At 46.2% G+C, this 24,069-nt stretch overlaps 1 protein-coding gene across 17 annotated transcripts in view; it reads left to right on the top strand.

The window, feature by feature from the left end:
• Positions 1-24,069, top strand: part of PRKCE (protein kinase C epsilon) — a 537,105-nt gene that overhangs the window by 240,899 nt on the left and 272,137 nt on the right. The gene's annotated exons all lie outside the window — the stretch shown is intronic.

Here is a 24,069-nt window from a genome sequence, read left to right as displayed (position 1 = left end):
CACAGCCTGGCTCATGTCTTGTCTTTTCTTTTCTTTTTTTTTTTTTTTTGAGATGGGGTCTCACCCTCTTGACCTCTCGCCCTCTCGCCCAAGCTGGAGTGCACTGGCGCAATCTCGGCTCACTGCAACCTCTGCCTCCTGGGTTCAGGCAATTCTCCTGCCTCAGCCTCCTGAGTAGCTGGGATTACAGGCACCTGCCACCACACCCAGCTAATTTTTGTATTTTTAGCAGAGACAGAGTTTCACCATGTTGGCCAGGCTGGTCTCCTGACCTCAGGCAATCCGCCCACCTCAGCCTCCCAAAGTGCTGGGATTACAGGCATGAGCCACCAAGCCCAGCCTGGCTCATGTCTTTCTGCTTGGGGCCTCCCCCAGTGCCCCGCTCTTCCCACCTCATGGGCCACTCTTATTTGCCCACTCATTGATCCCCCTGCAAATACTCACTTGAACTGCAGAGTTTTCTTAATGAACAGCCAGGCTTCCCAACTATGCGGTGAGCTCCTGAGGACCGGGGCTGGTCTGTTCTTTGTATGCTGGAGGGCTCTTTGCACTGTGCCAGGCAGCATATAGGAGGCCTCCTGGAGAGGCTGGGGCTCTATGGCCACAATCCTAGCCTCTCTGTTTCCAGGCAAGGGACTTCTAACTTAGGTCTCAGTTTGCCCATTTGTAAAACGGATATAAATGTACCCCAGATTAAAGAGGTAATGTGTAATGCCCCTGGGCATAGGAGGCACCCAAATACTGTCCTGATCCCTTCCATACCCTGCAGCCCATACACATTGTCGCACAGGGTTGGCACACATTAGGTGTTCAATAGTGCATGTCTGTTGACTAGTGGTAATGAGAGTTGTTGTGGTATCAGTTTTTGAAGGTCTCTTAGAGCTGATTTTAGCCAGCAAGCACTCAGTAGCAGAATCACTGGGGGCGGGTTGGGGATAGGGAGTGATTAAGGAAACAGGTTGTTTAATAAAGGAGGATTGAGGAAACTGATTACTTTGAGCAATGAACACCTGGTTAATGCCAGGTAGCGACATCTTAAGGGAAAGGAAGTTGAGTCCAATAAAGAAGCCAATAAAAATCAAGAGGATAAACTTTAGAGGGCAAACTAGATGGAATGCTCTGGGGAGTAGCGTCATTTAGTTAACACTGAAGAATCTCTTAAGATGACACATCCTTGCAGGGTGTGAAGGAAGGTGGCCTTGGGCAAGTTACTTAGCTTACCTGAAATGTGGTTGTCTTCACTCTAGGATGAGGGTTGGTGATACATTTCCTGGAGTGGACGTGAGGATGTGTTGACGGTGCATGTGAAACATTCTCCATGATGCCTGGCACACACACAGTAGTTCCCTTCCACTCCCTCTAAAGTAGAAGAAAGTTATGTGTTTTGCCTTTTGTGTTTTTCATTTGTTTGTTTGCCATGGAGTCTCACCATGTCGCCCAGGCTGGAGTGCAATGACGCGATCTTGGCTCACTGCAACCTCCGCCTCCTGGGTTCAAGCAATTCTCCTGCCCCAGCCTCCCGAGTAGTTGGGATTACAGGTGCCCACCACTGTGCCTGGCTAATTTTTGTATTTTTAGTAGAGACAGGGTTTTGCCATGTTGGCCAGGCTGGTCTCAAACTCCTGACCTCAGGCGATCTGTCTGTCTCAGCCTCCCAAAGTGCTGGGATTACAGGCATCAGCCCGTGTGCCCCCTTTCGTTTGTTTTGAGTGAACACATAAATGTCATCAATGATTCCGTCTCTACCTGGGTAAACTTCAGAACTTAAGCATTAGTTGTGAGCGTTTGGCCACGTGGTAGGGAGAATGAAAAGGCGCCCAGGTGTCTCTTGAGAAAGGAAGGAAGTTTTTTTCAGGCGGAGTGGGTTGGATGAGGCACATGTTTCTAGACTGCTCTCCATTTTATTTTCTCACTTCTGGCCACTGTCAGTTGTAGAGGTGCCCCTTCAGTACACACACAGCTATGGTAACAGTACCTCTCCATCCACAGTGACTTATACGGACTTAAGGGAGTTTCAGTCGGGGAAGAAAGTGGGACTTTTTCATTAAAACAAGACTCTGCTATACAATGAGGGGAGGCCTAACTGCATCTGCGCACCCTGATGTCATCTGGCTGGTCCCTGGATGGTGAGGATACATGGTACAGCCACCCAAGGCATGGCAGCCATGTGGTGATTTAAAAAGGAATTAACTGTTAGGACACCAGGAAGTGCTCAATTAATTCTTCTTCAATTTGGTTAGAGGAAAAAAATGCTTTTCTGGGTTTATGCAAAATGATCATGTTTTATTCATTTGGTAGAAGTCACTCTAATGGCATGCAGGGTAGATGATGTCAGCTTTTCCATCTCAGCTGAATCAAATTGTACGGAGCCCTTAATCTCTGCTAGGGGCTGGGGCAATCCATTGGAAAAGGATGGTCTCAATCTCAGTGTAGTAGGAAAGCAGGAATCAGCTCAGTGAGGCGGGATCTACGCAGGTGCGCAGGTGTAGAGGAAGCGCTGTAGGGCCGCAGGGGGTGGGGCTGTGATAGAGAAGGGTGGAGGATGCAGGCAAGGGGCTCCCAGAGGAGTTGGTGTCTGGGCTGTGGCTGAAGTTCGCCGTGTGACACTGTCCACGAGGAAGGCCTCAGATGGAGGAGGGCACTTCAGGTAGAGCGTGGGCACTGCACAATGGTTGTCCTGGATGCGCAGGAGTGGGGTGGTCATCCACAAATGAGTGTTGCTAACCTAGATGTTGCCCCTTTGAGGTGTAAGCATATCTGGGTCTTGGTCCTTCAACCTGGCTGTGTTGCCTTGTCCGAGTCAGTTAAGCTTGCTCTTTGTAGGTTGATTAAATGGCCAGTTATCCCTGCCATGCCTAGAGTGGTCTGTGTGGGATCTAAGGGAAGAAATTTGAAAGGCATGGAATCTTTGCCAAATTTTAGAGGTTGGGTTCTTGCTATGTTGCCTAGTCTGGCCTCGAACTCTGGAGCTCAGGTGACCTTCCACCTCCTGACTAGCAGAGCACACGTGCTTGTGCCATTGCACCTAGACAAAAGTCATGGACTTCACGTGGCTGTGGCTAGGAGGGAGTTAAAAGAGTTTTTGCTCCATTCTGTCTCCTTGGAAATACTGTTCCCAAAGGATGTTGCGACCACCCACATGCCTGTTGCCTGTCCTTCCCACTTTTGCTTTTTTTCTGAACTTCTCTTTTCTGACTTTTATATACTAGGTTTACATATTCGAATCAAGAAACAGATTTTTCTGGGAAATGTGCGTAAATACTTACAAGACAAAAGGCAATTTTGAGTCACTATACCTCTTATCAAAGTAGCGCAGTGCATGTATACTTTTATTGGAGTAGATTGCAGAGAAAACATATGCAGTTGGCAAATAATCCTGAGATTGAATATGCTCTCCTGAGTAACCAACAGTGACTTAGGTGCACACTAGAGCTTCATGTGTAGCCTTTGAAGCAAGGACATATGAGAAAATGACTGAGGGTACCGTGGCTCATGCCTGTAATCTCAATGCTTTGGGAGGCTGAGATGGGAGGATTGCTTGAGGCCAGAAGTTCAAGGCCAGCCTGGGGAACATAGCGAGACCCCATCTCAATAAAAAATTAAGAAGTTAGCTGAATGTTTACGCCTGTAGTCCTAGCTACTTGGGAGGCTGAGGTGAAAGGATCCCTTGAGCCCATAAGTTTGAGGCTGCAGTGAGCCGTGAGTGTGCCACCACACTCCAGCATTGGTGACAGAACAAGATCTTATCTCTTAAAAAAAGAAAATTACTATTAATAACTGCACTGGTAGTATTAAATATAACATAATTTGAAATATCTAAAACTGTATTACACATATACTCAAATTATCTAGAAAACTTCACTCTTTAGTTCAGTAAGTATAGGCATGAATATATTTCATTCATCAGTCCATCTATCGGCCCATCCATTCATGTAATCTTGGCCAGCATTCCCAGACTGTATCTCCTGAAGGTGATGTAATATCTGTAGACCTGTGGACACTGGTCTTCCTCAGGACACAGCCTGGTAATCACTGTGAGAGACGGCATCATTGCGAACTTGGAAATCAGGGCCCCTTTTTTGGTCAGGTTGCCCATCTTGTTTTGTGCTAATAGACATATATCATCTTTATTTTTTGTTTTTATTTTTAAAATTTGAAGAAAGTTTATATAGGTCAAATGGATGAAAGAATAGTTAGTGTTACAGAACAGAATGCAATTGAGTATCTTTAGTGGGGTAAAAGGCACTTTGCCCATGATAATTGCCAGATGTTTAGAGGTGCAAGAGGAGATGGCACCCCATTTTTTATGGCTACATTTCAGTGGCTTTCATGACAGAGATTATTTGTTTTCTGCCTTGGTTGCAGCCCAGCTGAAGTAAGAGGAGTCAAGGTCAGTGTGGGGGGTACTGAGATGGAGAAAACAGCAATATGGTTTATGATTTGAGAGGAAACGTTTTCTTAGCCACTCACTTATCTTTCCATGGTTCTTCCTGAAACTCCATCACAAGAAATTAAATTATTTGAGTTAAGAAGTGGCTTTTAATAATCACTGCTGACAAGGGCATGATGAGACACCCGGATAAACTGCTGGTAGGATACTGATTTGCCCAACCTTTGGTGTGATTTGGGCGATCTCTATGATAGTCATTTCAGAAGTATATACCTCTTCTTGCCCCGCAGTTTCATCTCAATCAATAAGGACGCAGTTGGGCAAGTGCACACCAGGCACAGGCGTGGTTCCCTTTTGCAGGCCCCTCGTGATAGAGATGACTGGTAATAGTCTAATTCCCAAAAACAAAAAGCAAAGATGAAGCCACGTGGCTTTTATGACCTAGTCTCTAAAATCACAACTCATCGCTTCACCTTATTTATCCATTAGAGGCGAGTTATTAAGTCCAGTCCACTCTAGGAGGGAGGGGAGTTAAGCTTCACCTCTGAAGGGAGGAGTAAGAGAGAATTTGTGGGCATAGTTTAAAACAGCCACAAACACATGAAATTATGTTCAGTCTGAGCATGTTAGTGTGATTAGGATCTACCTGCTGGAAGCTGTCTGTCTTCTCAGTGGGTAACAGAGAGCAGCAGCAAAGGGTAGGGCATTTGACTTTCACACTAGGAGCTACGTGGATAACACTTAAGGAACAGAAAGCTACTCAGAGAGGACTGGGTCGTTGGAGTCTGGAAGCTTGGTCCCACCACACATTGCTTGAGGACTCTGAGTAAGTCAGATGTCCCCTGGGCTTTCCTATCTGGTTATGCTGAGGATCTAATAAACCAGTGCAATTGAAAGCACTATATAAAACGTGAAGCTGGCTGTTACTATCATTACCACTACTGTTACTGTGGGAAGAGAGTACCAGTGTGGGAGATGGAGAGGGGTGGGACATAGAAATAGAGGAGTAGAGAGAGGGATTTGAATACTATTGTAACCAGATCAGGATTTCCTAGGGTGGCTCTGAGGAGGGAGTGGAGAAGGCCTGCCTTGGCTGAACTCGCATGAGGCCATGCCATGATGATCACAGGGACTTCTGTGAAGGACCCCTGTTTTGGGTCTGCCAGAACTCTAAGGCCTGGTCCATGAAAAAGGCATCAGTCAGGGTGGAATGTCCCAAAAAGAAAGCAGCCCCCGATCTTCTTAGCTAGGCCATACACCCAACTCATTGTTTCAGGACTTACATGTTCATTCCTGGCTTTGTGCCAAGCCCTGTGCTAGAGGCTGGGGAGACTGTCCAATAGGCCATAGCGCCTTCTCTTTAGAATCCAAGTCCCGCAGGACAGGAAGACTGCAGCCGTTTTGAGTGAAAGGAGACTGAGCTTTGGCTGGTGGCCTCATTCCCTAAGCCTGGATTTGACCTTCAGGAAATGTTTTCTCAGATGGCCTTATTCTCTCAGAGGTCACATAGCTCTGAAAACTTTGTCTTTGGAAATTAAACTTTTTCCCCCTTTTGATATTTATAGGCTTCTTCAGTGTTGGGCAAAGATAAAGCCAGGCCATTGCATTCAGATGATTATAATTGCCACTCCCCCTTCCTTCCAAGTCTTTTTAAAAAGTTTTTTTCTTTTTTTTTTTTTTTTTAGATAGAGTCTCACTCTGTTGCCCGGGCTAGAGTGCAGTGGCACAATCATGGCTCACTGCAGCCTCAATCTCCCTAGGCTCAGATGATCTTCCCACCTCAGCCTCCCAAGTGACTGGGACCACAGGCGAGCCCCACCATGTCTGGCTAATTTTTGTATTTTTTTGTAGAGACGGGGCTTCGCCATGTTGCCCAGGCTGGTCTTGAACTCCTGGGCTCATGCAATCTGCCTGCTTCGGCCTCCCAAAGTGCTGAGATTACAGGCATGAGCTACTGTGCCTAGCCCCTTCCAAGTTTTAATGGCCAACACCATAGTTCCCGAAGGCCCTGAATTCTCTCTCAGAAGTGGCTGGGCCTGTAGGTAGTGCTGTGCAGAGCTTTCCTGCCTGAAGTTCCACTTGCTGTTGACCAGGGCAGTGTGGAGAAAAGCCTGACACCACCTGGGGAGAAAGCTATGCGGCAATTGTGTCTCTTTTCATTTCTTGGTTATATTTCTAGCGTGAAGGGGCTCTAAATATCCAGAAATAAAACTTTTTTCTACTAGCCCAGGCTCAACTATGAAAGATAAGTTACTTTTACTTAGCTGTTTGTGACCTCTGACTATATATTGCACAGTAAACCAAGTCAGTTCAGTGTCTTACTAGATCAGCTAATCTATAACAGATTTAAGTGGGAACTGTTGCTTCGGATAAAATGCAGTTGGAAAAAACCCAGAAAATAACAAGCATTGATGAAGATGTGGGGAAATGGAAACTGTTGTTTGTTGCTAGTGCACATCTAACGTGGTGCACCCCTGTGGAAAATGGCATGACATTTTCTCAGAAAATTGAATTACCATATGATCCAGCAATTCCAACACTAGGTATACATCCCAAAGAACTGGAAGCAGGAACTGATCAGATGGATATTTATACACCAGTGTTTATAACAGCATTATTCACAATAGCCAAAAGGTGGAAACAACTCGAATGTCCATCAGTAGATGAATGGATAAACAAAATGTGGTCTATACATGCAGTGGAATATTATTCACCCCCAAAAGGAGGGGAATTCTGATACATGCTACGCCATGGACAAACTTTGAAAACATTATGCTATGTAAAATAAGCCAGTCACAAAAGCACACATATTCTATGAGTCCACTTACATGAGGTCCTAGAATAGTCAAGTTCATAGAGGTAGAAAGTAGAATGGTGGTTGCCAGGGGCTAGAGGGAGGAGAGAATAGAGGATTATTGTTCAATGGTAGAGATTTTCAGTTTGGGAAGATGAAAATGTTCTGGAGATGGATGGTGGTAATGGTTTCACAACAATGTGAATGTACTTAATACTAATGAATTATATACTTAAAATTTACTATTTTAACCATGTTTGTGTAATTTACCACTGTAAAAATCTTTTTAAATGTAATTGATTCCTAAATTTATGCTGCCAGGCATATGATTTTGGGATACAGGATTGAACCAGACAGAAGGCCTGACTGCAAGGAGAACTAGATTGCTTTCTGCTGAGGAGAGATGAACAATACACACTTAACAAATGAGTAAGGCAATACAGGTACTATAAGGACTTTGGGAAAGAAACTGGGTAATTAACATGGTACAGAACCATGCCTCACATATGTGGGATGGAGATGCTTTCGCTGGGTTGGCTAGGGAAAGATGCTGATGAATTGACATTTGGGCTGAGTCCTGATGAGCAGAAATGATTTGATATCATAAACTCTACTGTGTATATAGATGTTTGGAGTCCATTTTACTGGAAATCTCATTGAGATTTGAGATGCAGAAAAATTGCTACAAAATCCAGAACTTAGTACAAATTGTGCTTACAGAACCGTCTGTGTTGAGTACTCCTAATCGGTTGCTTGAGGATTGAGATGGGGACAAGCAAGGCATTAGTGTTTCAGAATGTTAAAATGTTTCCTACCCAAGGCCAAACCCTCCGACCTGGTCATGTTTTCATCTAGGTAAGGTATTAGCCTGTTCACATATTTCTCATGTAATATTTTTAGGAACTAGATCCAATAAAGTTTGCCCTGGGCCTTCTTGGAAAGACTTGTGCCTTTTAGAAAAGAACCGATTTACAAAAATCAACGTATGGCTGATAGATTTTTAACTTGTCATTTAGAAGATCAGTCTATTTCACCTTGGAAACTAAGGCTATTTAAAGCTCTGAGTGTAGAGTTTGAAGGATTTTTTTATAATTCACCTGAGATGGAAAGAAATATGCTGCTGGGACGGTGAAGTGTGTGCACAGCTGATTCGTACAATGTGTTTACATTTCCCATTATGTATCTTAGAGACGCTCCTGTTGTTGCTCAGATTTTTCTTTTTAACTCAGTCTTGGGGTAGAAGATTAAAGTTCCCTGAAGAATATGGAAATGCAGTTGAATTCTTGGAAGTCTGTACCGTACTGGCCTTGGTTTGTGATGAAGCTCACACAGGATGTCTGTAAAACCCTGAAGTCCAGCCAGGTGCGGTAAAAGAGTATGGTGACTTCAGAGTTTAAGAGCAGGTCATTTTGCAATAACTTTTTATAAGAGTACATGGCCATCTTTGCCTTAGGATAGTGAAGTGGTATTTTCCAGGACAGAAGAACTGAAATCATCTGAATTTCTAGGTTGTAGATCCCACAGTCCTTGGGAATTTTGACTTACAAACTAGGAAATTATTTCACCCACATAAAAATCTGCAACCCTCTCAGGTCTTTCCCACTCCCACTTGGGTTGGAATTGGAGTGTTTGCCCAGCTATGGTGATGATTAGGAGGTGTAGCAATATGGGCCCAGAAGGCGACTTTGGGATTTATCTCTCATCTCTCGTAGTGCATGAGAGAAGCCAGCTCACGGCTCTCTTAGAAAACATCCATTGTTCCTGAAACCTGCAGTAATTGGAACATGAGTGTAATACATACAATAAACAGAATTCTGCCTATAAGCTCTTACCAAAAGCCTGCCGATGCCCAGCCCATCTTGAACTAAGGGGCTGTGATCCAACAGGAGGGTATTGCCCACAGGTAGCTCCAAGTCTGCCTGAGGAGCTGAGATAGAAATGAAGTAATCAGAAAATACTAGCAAAAGTCAAATCAGGATATTTGGATTAACATCCTGAGGACATGGGATGTGTGAAAAGCTGTGCTGGGGAAAAGTCAGAAATGAGGAACTGGCTGGAGTGGGCAGGAGAGGCCAGGAGGGTCAGGGAAGTTCTTGGAGCTGGAACTTGGGTAAGGTCTTCAAGAAAGACTGTGATTACACTGGTCTGGGAGCTCGGCTAGGAAGTCTTCTGAAGAACCCAGCCCCCAGACCTAAAGTAGGGGCTAGAAAGAAACAGTAACTCAAGGGTTAGTTATGTTTCAAAAACATTTACATTTCTGATATCCAAAGTGTTCTCTGTAGGGTTAATAGCTATTAGAAGGGAACTGGAGTTCAGTGGGCTCTGTGGCCAAATAAGTTTGGATAGTGCTTGAGTAAGCACTGGGAGTTTCTGGACTGCAAGACTACTCAGGCCTTTGTATGCTGATGTACAGTGACTTTCCCAGATGGGCATATATAGCATACAACTTCCTGCTTGTTTGATTATGGAATTATGTATTTTTCCCCCAGGAGGATCCTACATGAATATAGTTTAGTTCCAAATAATATAATTGAGTTGAGGAAATGCTAGTCTAAATGATTTCACTTCAGTATGTGTTTTAGTGTGAATCACTATCAATAGTCATGTTTTCAGTGGTCTCAGTGCCCGAGGGAGTTGATTGGAAGGAAGTCAGAGGGACTTCATTAAATAAGTCAGTGAATGAGGAGTCCTCCAAGGGATCCCCGCCTGGCAAGAAATACCCTCAGGCCTTCTTGGTTCAGAAGTTATTCCTCCATACATTAACAGGCACATAACACAGGCTTTAAAAAATACTAATTTTGTGAATATTATGGCTACTCCATAGACAGAGCATCCCCTTTTCTTCACTTGAGATACAGGGAAGGATTTTGTATCAATGGTATGGCGTCACCATCCCCCTGGGACAGGGTTGCAGCAGCTGGGGCTGTGAGGGAAGATGAGGCCGAAAGACCCAGCAAGATTAGGGTTGCAGGTAAGATACAGGACACCGTTAAATTTGAACTTCAGATCAACTCTGTGTAATATTTTGATATAACTATGTTCCAAATATTGCATGTCACATAGTTATAAAGAATTATTTTTTCTGGAATTGAAACTTAAACAGTCATCTTGTATTTTTATCTTCTGTCTGGTAACCCCATGTAAGATGTTCAGGGAAGCCTAGACACACAGACCAGAAAGTGATGTAGAATGTACAAGGCAAGGCAGTGAGGAATGATTCCAAGTTTTAGAGAGCCCAGGTCCTCCTTCTTGGAAATGGGTTAATACATCCTCAAACCCTCTTCCCACCTCATCACTTTCATCATATCCCCCTCAGTTTGGGAGCATTTGTATATGAGAGGTTGTAGCCTGGCAGTTTTTTTTTTTTTTTTTTGGCAGAGTCTCACTCTGTTGCCCAGGCTGGAGTGCAGTGGCATGATCCCTGCTCACTGCAACCTCCCATTGCTGAGTTCAAGTGATTCTCGTGCCTCACCCTTTGGAGTAGCTGGGATTACAGGCACGCACTACCACACCCAGGTAATTTTTGGATTTTTAGTAGAGACAGGGTTTTGCTATGTTGGCCAGGCAGGTCTCGAACTCTGGATCTCAAGTGATCTGCCCTCCTCGGCCTCCCAATATGCTGGGATTAAATCAAGTGCAAGATCCAAAATGTTACTAAAAAAGCTTTTCAGCTTTTTAGATTCTCGTAAAAATGCAAACAAACAAACAAAACAGTTTCTTAGAAAGAAGCCGGTTGCGTGTGAACCGAGAAGTCTTGAAACCAAAAGAACTCCAAGTTCCCTGCCTGTGCTGAACACTATGAGGGTGGCACGTGCCCATCCAGGGCAAATCACAGGGGTAGAAGATGAGGTTTCTTAACAGTACCACCTCTCACTTTTGGTATTTGTAATGGAGGACGCAGAATTATATCACATGTGAAAATGAAACAATGGTTTAAAAAGTCATGTCTCTGTGCTGGCTCTGGATGAGATGAGCCTTTTGAGAAGGCAGAGGCGTGCTTGGTGGGTTGGGCTCTGGGCATTTCTTCCCCTGCCAAGAAGCGAAATGTCTTAGCTCCATGTGCAGTGATGATTACTAACTGGCCAGGGCTTACTGTAAGTGGGCTGTGCTCAGGGATCTCACCAGGAAGAAAAAGAATCAAACTAATCCCTTTCTGGAAACCGTCTCCCCCGGTTGCCTGGGCCACCTGTCCCAGATGCGCTCCTCTTTCCCAAGACTCTTGCTGTCTCCCCGCTGCCCCAGAAGCCTGCCTTTTTTCCAGCCCTGCATGGGACACTCTCCTGATGGCAGGGACCCATGAGAGGGGGGCTGGGTGAGCCTATGTGCTGTGAATGTGTTGGTGAGCCCTGGGGGAGGAGTCAGGGGAACCTGGGGAGCTGGGGGTCCATGTGTGAGATCCCGGGCGTGGACCATGGAGAGCCGGTAGCCTTTGTTGACCATTGTACAGACAGTGACAGGGGCTCCACATCACTTCGGCAGGCACGGTGACACACAGGACTCACTGGATGCCACGGTGTTAATCACACCACTGGTGCTTGCTGTATCCTATGGCAACAGCAGCTCCTTGTTAATTCAGAGTAATGCTGGGGCAGGCCGTAGTAAAGGCCATCTCACACTGGCTGGGGCAAACCCTGGCTCAAGAGCATCCTTGATTTATGGCCAAGCCCCAGGAACCTCTTGGCTGGCTCTCCAACATAGCCCACCCTAACCCAGTTTTGGAATCTGGTAGTGGGAAAACAGGGAAGCTCCAAGAAAAGTAACTCAGAGGTCAAGGTGAACCCTGAATGAGTCCATTAGATTCCACAATCAATATCCAGCTTCTAAACATTATACATATTGATGAGCTGATTGCTAGGAGACTAGTGCTGAGAGAGCTGAAATCTATTTTGCTGAGGCCAAATTGGCTGTTGATGGGCCATAGTAGACTATGGCTTTAATAATCAGGTAAAAAACACCCTGCCATCTGGTAAAACACAGCTTAAGCGCGTTGGAGCCCTGTGAGCTTTCCTAAAAGCTGGGCAAAGCAGGGCTTTCACCGGGCTCTGTATATCCTGGCCCTGCAAGTCCTTCCTAAGGGGCTGAGGGCTGGCTGGGGCCCTAGCTGGGGAACCTCTGATGCTGGGAGGGTGGATGCCAGGTGGTGGAACACTGCAACTGTGATCTACAAAGATAGGATGTTTACTGAAGGGTAAATGGAGACCGGCCCATGCTCTTTATAGTCCCTGAACACACGTGTTGACCTGAACTGCTTACTCAACTCTATACTCAGTTACAAATTGGGTGAGATGTGGCTCCCACAGTGGGAATAATTTCCTTGAAGGTCTTTACTCCAAGAGGTTCCCTGGGAGGAAGGATGTGCTTGTGTGGGGTATGGTGTCTGCCCACATGAAGGGCCGGGGTGGGCAGGCTATCTTCAGCGGTGATGCGCTTTCAACCCTCCTCCCCTACCCACATGACCCGGGTATGGAGCATGGGTTGGTATTATGATAGCATGCTGGAATCTAACATGAATTATCCTAACTTGGTAGACCCAGATGCAGCGGCTTTCCTGCTCCCCCCAACTCTGCCTGACACATTGCTGGAGCTAGGGAGGGAAAGCCGCTAGCTGATTGCTAAGACCTAGGTGAAGAATCTCAACCACCTGGCCTACTGGGCATCTTCTGGTCATTTGGATCACCGCTGGTGTGCTGGTGCTGAGTCCAGGAGGCTGCACTGCTCACAGGGCATAGGCAGCTCTGCTTGGGGCAAGACATTGCCAAGGTACAGAGAACAGGTTTCTGGAGGCAGGAAGTCAAAGGCCATTGGGTTAATTAAACCCCTGTGGATCTTCAGCTGCAGAATTGCTGTGAGGTACTCTGAAGACTTAAAGTTGTACATTTACTAAAGCAAAAACGGAACACCCACAGTTAAACCAAGACAAGTCCTTTCTACCTGTGGTGCTATGCATGGCTCTAATTCAAGGGCAGGGAAGAGGGGGACGGGTTTCCAGTGTCTCCCCAAACACCTTTCCTCTGGTTTTGAGCATGGGCCTCTCTGATGGGATTCCAGGGCCGTCCTTTGATCTTACCTCTGCTGGGTTAGGTTGGGGGAAGCTATCTCTGCCTTGACAGGGTGATGCTCCCCTCTACACATGTGCTCTGTATGGGAGGCAGCAGGAACCAAGGTCTTGATCTGTTGCTGCTGGCCCACCCTCTATCAGGCGACAGCTCTGGGCATCAATGTGCCGGCAGCTTCTGAGGTGCCTGCTGTGTGTGCCCACCCTGCAGAGGCCTGGGGCCAGCACTGATGGGAACTTCTGTTTGATACTCAGAACATCTTCAGAGATGGGTCACACCCTGCGCTTGGCTGGGACAGTGTTTCATGGGCTTCTCCTGCCGCCCTTCTTTAAGGAGCTGCATTGTGAGTGTGGGCCCAGAGAACACAGTAGGAGAGAAATGCAGTGTCTCCCCATAATCCCCTGCAGGGAGCAGGCTGGATGGGGCCCCAGTTGCTCCAAAATTAGGCGTCGGAGGTCTAAGTGGTATAGACGGAAGGAAGGCGGTCAGAGGGGACACGCTCCATGTTAAATTTCTGAGGAGCAAAGGTAAAATGCCAGGATTGCTGACATGATCAGGCCAGTGATGGAAAGAAAGCCCGAGAGAAGAGAAAAATGAAGCCTTAACTATCACAGAGCATCTGACTGAGAATAAAAAGATTTTAAGTGGACTGGCAGTTGGCAAAGGAAAAAATAAATCAGCCCCCTATTGAGTGACTTTCAGGAATGAGAGGCAGGCAAATTGGATATTGAGGAAATATCTGAATGCACTGGCTTGTGTCTGGGTTCAAAAGCCAAGAACATCTGCGAGTCCTGCATTGCATTTGCTGAATAGCTGTTCGGGTAACACTCCTGTGAACAAAACCAAGACGAGTTTTGTCCCTGCCACAGAGGTAACAATGGACGAAGCACACTTCTGAGGGCGTCATCGCAGGCCCTGTTCATCTCTCCATGCAGTGGCATAGCAGGCAGTGAGCGTGTGCCCAAGCCTGCTTCCCATGTCACGTGTGTCATTTTCCCAGTGCCAATCATCGTGGTCCCCATTCTATGGACTGTTCTGTCCAGGGAGAAGGAGCATGAGCCCACATCTGCCGTGGCCACCTCTCCAAGGCCAAGTGGAGCACAGCACCACTGCGCGGCTGTACTACCTGAGGGCGTGACTGAGCCAATGGCCACCTCTCCAAGGCCAAGTGGAGCACAGCACCACTGCGCGGCTGTACTACCTGAGGGCGTGACTGAGCCAATGGCCACCTCTGGGTCTCTGCTGCCTCCTTCTGAAGTGGGTGTCATAGCAGTCCCTACTTCACAGCCTCACCGTGCCCATCCTCTGAGCTAATAATACTTGCCGAGTGCTGAGAACAGTGCCTGGTATCTATGTTAAACAAAACGCCTTGTCCAGAATGATCTCCCATGCCCCTCCCAGTTTTCACCTTCTAGGATTCTGTCCGACTTCATCCTTTTCAAATCTCTGAAGTGGGGAGGGCGGTTATCACCCCATTTTTGAGATGGGGAAGCAGAAGACCTTTGAGGCATTTTCCAGAGTGTGAGCGGCTGGTTAATGGATGGGCAGGGATGGAAGTCAAGACTCCAGGCCCTTGATCATACCACTGGCCAAGGGGAAGGAATTATATCTCAGTCATGTGGCCCCTCACTGTGCCTCTGTTTACCCTTTACCTCCCTCAGTTTCCCAATCTCATCATTGGCCCTATGGATCTGCTTCTCAGGCACAGGTTGAAGGGAAAGAAACATGATAAAATAACTCCTAGGCACTGGGAAGAAGCAAGTGCTGAAGAGGCAGCTGCAGGCATTGCAGGCCAGGCAATACACAGCCAGAAACGGACCAGGAGCAAGGACCCTAGGGTTTAGAGACTTGAAGACCCAGTCTGCTCCCAAACGCTAAGTAAGTGTGACAGGAAGCGACTGCTCCACTTTCTCTCACCCATTGGACAAAGGCTTAGCCAATGGGAAAGGTGCATTGTGTTAGGATGCAGATTCTGACTCAGTGGGTGACCATGTGGCTGTGGCTTCTGCATTTCAAACCAGCTCCTGGTCTTGCCGATGCTGCTGTTTGTGGACCTCATCTGAGGGGCAGGGGTCCTGAGGATGCACTGGTATAGCCTGGATATCTTTCCCATCAAAAGCCATGACTTATTGTGAATGAGTCCTGTGTTCTTCTCACACTCAGGTTTCTCAACACTAGCTGGATAGGAAAGACTGGAAGAGGCCGATGAGGTCCCACTGGGGCAATGTGGAGGATCTCTCCGGGAGAACGTTGCCACAATTTCCCTGTGTGAGAAGGATTATCCTCCAGGGTGGGCAAAACCACAGAGATGGGGGCAGGCAGGCTGTACAGTGGGCAGATTCATACCCCTCTCCTTCCTCTGAGCCCCGCAGTCCTCTATTCTGGCAGCTTTCTACTTAGCACTCTGATTTCTATGTCCAATCGATTGGCCACTCTTTGCGCCACATAAAAATGCGTGACTGAGCCTTGACCTTGAAGTCAGCCAGTCATGGAGACTTCTTTCACCATCTGTTTTTGAACTTAGAAAAAGATTGGCAGAGAAAAACACCAAACAGTTTCGCTAAAATAACGTCATTAGTCATGCAACTTCTTTGCATTAAATCCTGCATTTATTAGTAATAGTACCACTTCCTTCAATTCGCAGATTATATTGTCTCACAAAGCACTTTCATGGTCATTATTTTATTTGATATTCAAAATGCCATTATAAGATGAACGAAGATTATTGTCCCCAAGAAAGGAAGGCTCCAATTGGTTTATGAGTTTGCCAAGTATTACGAGGTGGTAGGCACCAGAAGGGGGATGTGGATGTTCATTTTCTTATTAGAGCTGATATTAACAATTCAACAGACTTGCCAGTACTGTGCATCATAATCTCCCCCATCCCAAACATTATGATTCCATTCCAAGGGAAATTGTTAAGGTGTGGCCAGCCTATAGCTAAGCTAGGACTGTTCCTGAAATGATATTGGTTGTATTGTTCCTAAAGGGCATAGTTGAGAATGCTCTGAAATTTAGAAAGTTGTTAAAATAGCAAATAAACAAAGCTAACAAAAATCAGCGAAAATAAAACCTTAGGGAACAAGCTAGCAAGTGTGTTCTAAATTATTCTTCCTCATCCCCTACCCCCATTCTGTGCTTCGTTTTCCTGGTGAGGCTACCATTTCACAGTGAGGCCTTTAGAAAAGCCACCCAGGCAGGAGTCAGTGAGTCAGTGCTTGCTGGACTTATTCCTAGAACATCCCTTCCAGGTCGCCATACCTGTCTCTTTCCTTCAGGCAGGTATTCCAAGCCACTGCCCATGACAAGGTGGGGCAGACACGTGGCCAACAACTTAATTTTCCCCAAACCTTATTTAGGCTCTAGTTCCACATGCTGCTTGGGGTTGCCATGGAGACAGTCTACTGCCTTCTCCCTCAAATAGAACCGGAATCACACTTCAGCTTATGTGCAAGGTAGAAGTGACAGAGTGGCATTTCTGTAAATGGCCCTTTCCAGTAAACTCACCCCCCCCCCCCAGCCAAGTGCCCAGGAATGTGTGACCAGGATACCTCAACTCATGCTACAAGGTACTTAATGCAAAATAAGACACCTAATAACAATGACGTGTAGTTCCATTTGTAGTTAATGATTCTAAAAATGCCACTGCTAAATTGCTGTTAAGAAAAACATCCCACATAACTGGAGCCTCACCTTAAGTGTCTCTGAAGGCCATTGTCACTGTGAACTGGTTGTTCTTGAGTCGCAGTGGCTGTGTGCAGAGTTCCAGACTAGGAGTAACTGGGAAATGGAAGGAGGAGGTGGTGAGGAATCTAAAGGGTGCTAAGACAGGAAGCCCACCCTGAAAACACTTGCCATCCAGTGGGGAGACATCCGTGTCCACAATCATGTTTTCTCTAGCCTAGTACTACTTTGGGGGTGTGAGTTGCACGATAGAAAGGATAACCTGGGAGCACCTTACATGGGAGTAGGCTAGGGTTCAAACCCTAACTCCTCTGGTTATTAGCTCAGGGTCTTTGGGTGAGTTTCTTGGTATCTCCAAGCCTTGGCTACTTCACACTTCCTAAACAAGTTTGTTATGATCATTAAATGAAGTGTTATCTGTTGGATAGCCCAGCTCAGTGTCTCACAGCAGGGGCTCAGTAAACACTAGATTCTTTCCTTAACTATTTCCTACCTATTGGAGGTAGGCGGGCCCATGGTGAACAGGGAGGAAAGATGGTTCCAAGGGTGGGAGAGAACCTAGCCAAGGTTAGGGGGCTAGAGCTGCAGGCCTGGCAGGGGGCGGTGAGCAGTCCAGGATGTGCTGGACAGAGTCCCACGCTGGTCCTGCTGTGCAGCAAACCGTACAACTTGAAGGCCTGGCAAGCAGAGTGTGCCGTGGCAAGTTTGCTGAGTGTCATGGGTGTGTAGGAGGAGAATGGGAGACTGGGGAATGGAAAACAGGGCAAGAAGGGATGCTGATCACAAAGTGAAAAATGGGAACCACTACTCACGGGCTTTTTCAATGGAGAGGTGAACTGATTGCATTGAGCAGCTGCCATGTGCAGGCCTTTGTTTCAAACCCTAGCAAAGGCTTGAGCATTCTGCATTTACCCAGGAGATACTGACCACTGGCATTTTCAGCCTAAAGGGGTTTTCTTTACAAATTTCCAGGGAAAGTGCTTATCAATCAACATTAGGAAGAGCTGGGTTTATTTTTAAGTTGTTTTTTCCCACTGACACCTGTCTAGCCCCACGTTGCACAGCCTTCCCTACCATTCTTCTCAGGAAAAGGAATCACTGAGAATACAAACCAGGGCTAGATAGCATGTGCACTGCACTGGACGGGAGTGTTTCACCTGCTCAGAAATGCTGCATTATGCATGCAGAGCATTGCAGAGTCTCTAGGGGGTCAAAAAATCCCAGATGTGGCTTGAAGCAGCTGTGACTGTTTCCAGGAGGCCATACCTCTGGGCTAAATATGGTCCCTTTCCCCTGAACCCTAGACACCAGATGAGAAATTGCTTTGAAAGAATATTCTTTGTTAGTCCTGGATGTAGGCAGAGGGATGGGCTGATTGTATGACTCCTCAGTCTCTGTCAGTCCGTTTTCTATGACTTTAGAAATGCCCCAGACCTGAAGATAACTGACTTGGTCATGTTACCTGGCTTCAAGGAAGCTGGAGGGATTGCCCCACAACGGTCACAGGTGACAAAGGTGAGCTGGGCCTGCATTTAGTTCTATACTGCCACTTGCTAGCCTTGTTATTTTACCTTCTCTAGGCTTTCATTTTTTGATAAGAGCAGATAACTTATGATTTCCGTACCTACCTGGTAGGATTGTTATGAGAATTAATGGCGATAGTGTGTGTCCTGGTCTCTGGTAAATCTTAACAGGTGCTGGTATGTCAGCCGCTGCTGCTTGTTGTGGTGGTGGTATTTTATTGTGTTGTTGTTGTCTTTATTTAGAATGAAAAGCTAGAAAAAAGTTTTCATTTTTTCTAGCTTGGGAGAATGTTTCCCACGCATTCTGGTAGTGGAGTTTCAGGGTCTTTCTCTTTCCCCAGTTCTTCTAGTGTAGCAGTCATAGCTACTCCCCTCTCATAGAACTGGGGAGAGAAGAACAATACCAGGAACGATGGCAACCATTTGTTTTTCAAAGTACTTTGATAATCCCTGGAGTCTCTACAACACTCTGAAGATAGGCAGGGAAGGTGTTATCCCGTGACAGAGTTGAGATAAGGGGTCAATGTCCAGCCTGGAGCTAAATGGCTAATCAGTAATAGATAGAGGGCCCCAGGATCCACATCTCTGCAGCTGCAGGGCCTGGGCACTGCTCTGGTGGTGAGCTCCAGGTACAAGGAGGGTGAGAGAGGAAGAAAAGCACACGTTGCCATCATCCCGGGCCTGCTTAGCCTTCACTTGGTGGAGAAGGAGTGCTTTGCCTTGGGAGTGGGTGGGGGCTGGGGTTCTGCCACACACTGCAGGGCCTTGACTGGGGAAGGCTGAGGCTCACAGCTTGAGCCTTCATCAGAGGAGAAGGCTTCTGACAGCTCCTGGCAGTTGAAATAATTCAGGAGGCTGGAAGGAGCCTCCCTGGGGACCATGAGAGACGGGTTCTGCAGGTGGCATGGAGTGGCGTTAGGAACGCACCTTAGAAGCACATCTCACCAAAAATCTGCACTGGAGCAGCCAGGTAGAATTTGGAGGCTTCTAACACAGTAGATTACAAAGGAAAAGCTTTTGAGAGAAGGGTCTGTCATTTGGAAATGACAAAATAGACTTAGTTCCAGGGTCTGGGGCCACATGTACATTTGCAGTCAGCTGCCTAGGAGCCTCCTGGGGACCACCATCCAACCCACGCCAGAGCCCAGAATGAAGTCCTGATGGAGTTCAAGCCCATATCTTATGGGGCCATTCTGAGGACACAGTGGTTCCATAGTGACATTGTCAAAAATATCTGGAACTGGTGGTCAGGAGTCACTCAGTGAGGGAGCTAAACAAGTACCACCATCAAGTGTATCTTCTCTAAGCTCCAGACTTATGGAAAAGTAAGGTGGTGTCTTGAATACTTTGTGTGAGAAGGTGCTGTCAGTGAGCAGGAGATTCTCCTCAGAGTGTTTTGACTAGACAAGCTCTTTTCTTTTGAGACAGGGTCTCGCTTTGTTACCCAGGCTGGAGTGCAGTGGTGCAATCACATTTAACTACAGCCTCAAACTCCCTGGGCTCAGATGATCCTCCCACCTCAGCCTTCTGAGTAGCTGGGACCACAGGCGAGCACCATCACGCCAGACTAATTTTTGTATCTTTTTTGTAGAGACAAGGTTTTGCCGTGTTGTCCAGGCTGGTCTTGAACTCCTGGGCTCAAGCGATCCACCCATCTTGGCCTCCCAGAGTGCTTGGATTATAGGCGTGAGCCACCACACCCAGCCAGCAAGAGCGCTTGGCTCCTGGTACAGACTCCCTGCTCAGTGGAGCTCTGGGTTCTGGTGTTCCTTGGATTAAATGACTCTTAGTTCCGGTATCTGGAAAAGGGGCCTCATGTACCTTTGAGAGCTGCTTCAAGTCTTGTGGCCTAGCCTGATCTCTCCAACCCTAGTTTTTGGGGCTTCTGGCTGAAAGACCTTCTTCAGCATTAGTAAACCAGTTTTTCTGTCTATCCATCCATATGTTCACTCACTCAGTTGAACAAATAATAAATTGAGTGCATTCCAAGGCTGCTGGGAATATAACCTGCAGACATTGTCCCTGCCATCCAGGTGTCTAGTGTGTAGTCAGGGAGAGGAGCCAGTGTATAAACAGACACATTACAGCCCAATGCAATGTGACCTCTCATCCACGATGATTCTAGGACTTCCCTTGTAAGGAATCCTGCCCAATCTTGAGTGTCTGTTCCTCAAGTCTTAGAAAAACAAGAATTTGTACCCTCCTTTCTTTTTATCCTTGATGCAGAATTTACTGAGATTTTATTTGTGGCCTACAAACTTAGTGGAGCCTAGTACTTTTCTTCCTGGATTGAAACCGTTAACAATGTCAAGAGCTCTTAGCAGATACAGCTCTACATGTGTAGCAAAGTGTGATTCACATTCTAGTCTTCACATAACTTACTGATGACTTAAATTACACAGAAGCATACAATATCATGCTAGGTGCTATGAAGGCATTAAGGAGTTTATAATTAGGAAGATAAATTCATATGTGAATTCAAAAAAATAACAATGTAAGCCAGGTGGAGGGTAAATGCTGGAGTGTCTAGAATAGCTAATAAGATGGGTGGATGATAGGTCCAGTGACTGAATATGGAACACCAGAGGCAGGGATGAGCAAGCTCTGTTTGGACATGTGGACTTGGATGTGTCTCAACGATGTGTGGTCCAGAGGGCTGGTGGCTCCCTGGGTCTGGAGCTCAGGAGTGTTCTGTGCTGTAGATCTAGATTTAGGAATTGTGGCATGTAGGTAGCCATGGTGGTCCAGGAAGTGTGTGAGACTGATAACTATTTCTTTGCTCTTTGGTTTGGGAACCAGTCCCTACCTCCATGTTTTCTCTCACTCCGCCAGGCTGATCGTCCCCCATCTGCTTCGTAGGTTCTTCTTCCTCTCCCTGGACCATGCGTTTAGAGCTTCCTCAGCAGGTTCTTTCTACACATGTTAAAGTCAATGAACCATAATCTGATTAGAAATTTTAAAGAGTCCATAAAGTCTTTCATTGATGGCAAGTTAATCAAGTGTTGCTTTTATTGGTTTGGCATACATAGGAAGTAATGAATGCCATGTATAGCTATGTAGGAGCACTCAGCTGTTGGGGAGTGATCCATGCATACGTAATAGGGAACTCTTTCTTGGTTTTCCCACAAAACCCCACTTTCTCTTACTATCAACTGCTGAAAAAAAGTATCCTTTTGCTAGAACTTTCCATATTGTTTTGTTGGTTTGAGACAAGAGTCTCTGTCACCTACGCTAGAGTGCAGTGGCATGACCTCAGCTCACTGCCACTTCCACCTTCTGGGTTCAAGCGAGCACCTCCAGCTAATCTTTGTATTTTTAGTATAGTTGGGGTTTCACCATGTTGGCCAGGCTGGTCTCGAACTCCTTACCTCAGGTGATCTGCCCACCTTGGCCTCCCAAAGTGCTGGGATTACAGGCGTGAGCCACTGTACCCAGACTCCATATTGTATTTTAGACTGACATTTTTGTTCTTTCCACCTGATGATTTTTTGCAAAATAATATAATGAAGGAGTAAGGCATGCTGTTCTTTCAGCCCAACGAGTCTCTATTTTTTTGTTTCATTTTTTAGTAATTAATAGATTTAAGTATTTAATGCATCTGTTCTTAGCTTCTAAGCACATCTTTAAGATCGATGGCATGAACTTCCAAGAACAAAGGGTTTAAATACTAATAAGAGTGGGAATCAGCTGTTTTGTATGAGTATTTTAGAATTTCCCAAAGCTCCAGTGAACCCTAAAGAATTCAGCCTCCTTATCTTTAGAGATTTAGGTTATTTTGGGTCTTTCCAGGAGCAAGTTGTTTCTACCTGAGGAGTAGACAAAGGACAAATGAAAGGTCCTGAGGCCTCCTAGAGGCAGATGTAGATTTTCAAGTATCTCAAAGTTTTATCAAATTCGTATGATCTTTTTCTCATTTGCCTTTAGCTCAGCAGAGCGTGGTGCTGGTGGAGCTCAGTCACGGCCTTGTTTTGGTGCTGGTTGATTCACATGTGCCCTTGGTCTCATGTACAGACATGGCCTGACTAGAAGTCACTCAGTAACTGGCTGGGCCAGGATGAGAGAAGCCAGTTCTTAGATCCCAAGCATCCTCCTCTCCCACTGTCCCACAAGTGATACACACCTGCAGTCACAGGTGGATTTAAGGAACCTGAGAGAGAAATCGGGGTATCTCTTCCACTGAGGTGAATTATGCAGCATCTACATCCCCTCAACACAGACTTGTAATCAGGGAGAAAAATTTGTCTGGGTAGGGAGCCTTGAAAATTGGTGGTAGAACTTGGAGAGTTTAGGATGGCTCTAGGGCTGAAGAGAGAGATGGTGGTATTAGGAAGGAACTCTAAGGACATTGAGAAGGGTGTGGTGTCTGATGGATTTCATGTTAGTCTTTTCTATCTCTACTTACTTTTCCTTTAAAATTTTCTAAAATGTAGTATCTTTATGACAGGAGAGAGAACTAGTTCTTCTATATTCTTCTATATGCACTGAGAAATTTTTTTTTTTTTTTAGACAGGGTCTAGATCTATCATGCAGGCTGGAGTGTAGTGGTGTGAACATGGCTCACTACAGTCCTGACCTCCTTATCTCAAGCAATCATCCCATCTCAGCTTCTCAAGTAGCTGGGACTAGAGGTGTGCACCACCACACCTGGCTAATTAAAAAAAAAATTTTCATGTGTGGAGATGGGGGTCTCACTGTTGCCCAGGATGGTCTTTAATTCCTGAGCTCAAGTGATCCTCCTGCTTTGATCTTTCAAAGTGCTGTGATTGTAGGTGTGAGCCATTGCACCCAATGAAATAAGCCATTTCTTATTTGGCAAAGTCTGCAGATCATCTTTTATTTGAGCAATTTTGACATCCTCTCAAATTGAGTATTTCTTTAGCCAATTGGGAATCTTGGGTGTTCTGATCTCTTAGATTACAGTACATTTAAAAGACCATACAGTCTAAACACAATAAAGCCCCATTACAGAGTGTCTTGTTCATACATTTACTTCCTACTGTGTCCGGAATTGGTGGGTTCTTGGTCTCACTGACTTCAAGAACGAAGCCGCGGACCCTCACGGTGAGTGTTACAGCTCTTAAGGTGACGCGTCTGGAGTTTGTTCCTTCTGATGTTTGGATGTGTTCGGAGTTTCTTCTTTCTGGTGGGTTCGTGGTCTCACCGGCTCAGGAGTGAAACTGCAGACCTTCCCAGTGTTACAGCTCATAAAGGCAGTGTGGACCCAAAGAGTGAGCAGCAGCAGGATTTATTGCAAAGAGTGAAAGAACAAACCTTCCACAGTGTGGAAGGGGACTCCAGCGGGTTGCCACTGCTGGCTCAGGCAGCCTGCTTTTATTCTCTTATCTGGCCCCACCCACATCCTGCTGATTGGTAGAGCCCAGTGGTCTGTTTCGACAGGGCGCTGATTGGTGCGTTTACAATCCCTGAGCTAGACACAAAAGTTCTCCATGTCCCCACCAGATAAGCTAGATACAGAGTGTCCACACAAAGGTTCTCCAAGTCGCCGCCAGAGTAGCTAGATACAGAGTGTCAATTGGTGCGTTCACAAACCCTGAGCTAGACATAGGGTGCTGATTGGTGTGTTTACAAACCTTGAGCTAGATACAGAGTGCCAATTGGTGT

This window comes from Pan troglodytes, chromosome 12 (genome assembly GCF_028858775.2).
Source record: "Pan troglodytes isolate AG18354 chromosome 12, NHGRI_mPanTro3-v2.0_pri, whole genome shotgun sequence".
NCBI classification, from domain to species: Eukaryota; Metazoa; Chordata; class Mammalia; order Primates; family Hominidae; genus Pan; species Pan troglodytes.
The sequence above is the reverse complement of the archived record's forward strand: the minus strand, read 5'-3'. Positions and strand labels throughout refer to the sequence as shown.